Genomic DNA, 3727 nt, shown 5'->3' with positions numbered 1-3727 from the left:
TGGGTGGGTGGGTGGTAAGCTTAGAGGGAGGAGGGGTGAGTGGAAGTGGTGGAGGGTGTGGTTGGGTGGGGCAGTTTGTTGGGTGTGGGGCTGGCGACGGCCCGAGCCTGACTGACTGACTGGTGGTGGTGGGTCGTGAAGCCCCGGGCGCCTCGCCTCGTGCATTTCCCCTCCTACCTCACTCTGTCCTCACACACCTCACACTGTCAGTCCTTTCAGTATGTACGTACAAGCGTCCATTCTTGCCTCCTTGCCGTAATGGTCCATCTCTCTCTCTCTCTCTCTCTCTCTCTCTCTCTCTCTCTCTCTCTCTCTCTCTCTCTCTCTCTCTCTCTCTCTCTCTCTCTCTCTCTCTCTCTCTCTCTCTCTCACACACACACAAACAAACCCGAGGCCTATAGAGATTATGGGTTTGGGGGTCACGGTGACACCAGCAAGTGGTCAGGTGTGCACCTTGACACACACACACACACACATGACACAGCAGGTGGTACTCCGCCTCTGCTCAGGCACACCCACGCTGACAGGTCCCCAGGCACATGTACTACACACGGAGGAACACACGCTCGTAGGTCAATGATTATCTGGTCCCGGGAAGACAGAGGGTCAGGGGTGGTAGGGAGGAGGGGTAGTTAAGGGTGACCTGTGTCCTTATCTGTACACATTAGCGCGTGAGGCGCACAATTACCCGGGCTATTTTTGGTGGAGGTAATTTATTCGTTCCTCAAGAACTGTATTATCATGGGTGGTGTACCTCGTGACGTCATAATGACCCCCCCCAGACTGAACTCTGGTGAGGGGTTGACCTTTGTCGTCAGTAGCGGCCACTGATGGAGTGCCAGGTGTGAGGTGTGCCTGGTATGGTGTCAGGTATGAGGGGTGGCTGGTATAGTGCCGGGTGTGAGGGGTGCCTGGTATAGTGCCAGGTGTGAGGGGTGGCTGGTATAGTGCCAGGTGTGAGGTGTGGCTGGTATAGTGCCAGATGTGAGGGGTGGCTGGTATAGTGCCAGGTGTGAGGTGTGGCTGGTATAGTGCCAGGTGTGAGGGGTGGCTGGTATAGTGCCAGGTGTGAGGGGTGGCTGGTATAGTGCCAGGTGTGAGGGGTGGCTGGTATAGTGCCAGGTGTGAGGTGTGGCTGGTATAGTGCCAGGTGTGAGGGGTGGCTGGTATAGTGCCAGATGTGAGGGGTGGCTGGTATAGTGCCAGGTGTGAGGGGTGGCTGATATAGTGCCAGGTGTGAGGGGTGGCTGGTATAGTGCCAGGTGTGAGGGGTGGCTGGTATAGTGCCAGGTGTGAGGGGTGGCTGGTATAGTGCCAGGTGTGAGGGGTGGCTGGTATAGTGCCAGGTGTGAGGGGTGGCTGGTATAGTGCCAGGTGTGAGGGGTGGCTGGTATAGTGCCAGGTGTGAGGGGTGCCTGGTATAGTGCCAGGTGTGAGGGGTGGCTGGTATAGTGCCAGGTGTGAGTGGAGAACATGGGAAAGAGAAATAACACGTCACCAAACATATACAGGTAGAAGACCACACCTTCAGGCTGGTTCCAGAAGACCCTGTGGCACTCCACTGCTCACCAACACCCATCTGGGGACAGCTCCCTGACGTACGCCCTCTGTTGCCTCCCACTAAGATGATAATCTTCTACAGATCGAAGGAGTTTCCTCCCTTATTCCCCGCTGGTGATCCAGCTTCATGATCATCCTCCCATGCGGTATAATGGCCGCGTAAGAACGCCCTACCCAGCAGCTTTCCCTTACGTGCTCGCCTACCTGGGTAGCCTTCCCTCCACCTGTACCTGGAGGACGTGCCACACAAAGTACGTCCTCAACGTGCATATGGCTCCTGCATGTCTCCAGCCTCGCCAACACGACAGTATTCCGGAAAGTGCCTATATGTTGCGCCATGTCCTCTCTCGCGTCCCATGGGAGCTTGTACCAGTGGTGGGTCATGGTGGGGTCTGGCCTCACCGTCCGTCACTGAAGATGTTAGTGGAGTCGCCTCCCTGTGCGACGCGCGTGATCCCTCTGGTCTCCTTGTCACCTGAGTGAACAAGGAGGAATAACCTGATCAGAAGGACCTGGTCACACAACCTTGATGTTGACGACGGGGGACAACGGACGCTTCTTCGAAAGACACAGCCAGGGATGCCACAACTAGAGACCAGAACGTGGAATTAAAGAAGAAACTTGTTAGGAAGTATATCATGAGGTAGCGAATGTGGACAACATACAACAGTGTACTACACTACACTACAAGTGTAGTAGTCATTATTTTTGCCTTTTTTTTTTAGACTCTTATGTCATTATGATAAATACGTCTCTATCTGTTTAAGAAGTCGAAGCTATAATAATCTGACATTGATATCCTCCAGCTTATGCCACATGATTATGAAGCAGCTGCTGCAACCTTTGTATCAATGAACCCAGCCACCAGCTGAGATTGGGGGCTGAAGCCCTGTAGCTTTATCATCTGATGTCAAACACACGAGCGTTTGTTATCAAATGGACTCCCTTGCGAATATGTTTCCTTCTCTCTCTCTCTCTCTCTCTCTCTCTCTCTCTCTCTCTCTCTCTCTCTCTCTCTCTCTCTCTCTCTCTCTCTCTCTCCTCTTACTTGGTCACACGACAGCCCAGTTTGCTCCTCAGCAAATGGGCAATATAGTTCAGGAATCTTAATACCTAGTTTAGCCTCGTTGCCCGCATGCCAACGTTCCTTTAGGAATTAATGTCTCACTTGGCATGACAAATCAGAAAGTGTTATTACTATAATTGATGTAGAACTATTCTCAGGCAATCCAGGACACGGGTCATTACACTCAGATCTTGGGGAGCCAACAAGCACCATAACACACACTCAAATGGTCGGAATTCATGACCTAGTGTGTCGAGATGTGACTTAATCGACTTCATCCTTGCGAAATCATACGTTATGGGTTTGGTAACTGGACGACTTGTCACACGGTGGAAGTAGCTCTTGAGGACCCCGTTAGTAGGACCACCTACTGGAACGTTCCCGGTCCAGGAGTTGTGGGCATTCATTACAGTGGGCATTCATTACAGTGGGCATTCATTACAGTGGGCATTCATTACAGTGGGCATTCATTACAGTGGGCATTCATTACAGTGGGTATTCATTACAGTGGGCATTCATTACAGTGGGCATTCATTACAGTGGGCATTCATTGCAAAAGAACTGTATCACTACACACACTGAGGAAGATTTCGTCAAGGTGATATCGAGAGGAGAGAGGCAAAACGTATAGACATAAGAATAGCAATGATACAGCCACAGAGGTATATTCCCTACATGGCTTTGTGACGGTCGGGGACAACTTGATTGTCTTGTGTTATCACCTGAACCTCCTCCTCACCTGACGGACAGGACCCTGAAATGGCGGAGTCGGTGTTAAAGACACACTTAAGAATTGGCTCATGAACCCATAGACGAAGATGATGATTTAGTTGTATGTCAAACTGCATGTTGAAAAAAAAAAATGAGTATCTTAATAGAACGAGTCTACATACTTCATTAGTTTACACTGGTGTATATACTCTGTGTACGTGGCAACCATTGTGGTAGGTACCTGGCCATGTCTGCTGTAACATACTAACTACACCATTATCATACTAACAACGAACTGACTGGAATGCCAACCATTCAAGCAACATTTACACTGGACGTCGCCGCAAAGGAAGAAAATAAATAAGAAGCGACGACCACAGCCTCGCCATC

The sequence above is a fragment of the Panulirus ornatus genome, chromosome 6, assembly GCF_036320965.1.
Source record: "Panulirus ornatus isolate Po-2019 chromosome 6, ASM3632096v1, whole genome shotgun sequence".
Lineage (NCBI taxonomy): Eukaryota > Metazoa > Arthropoda > Malacostraca > Decapoda > Palinuridae > Panulirus > Panulirus ornatus.
The sequence above is the reverse complement of the archived record's forward strand: the minus strand, read 5'-3'. Positions refer to the sequence as shown.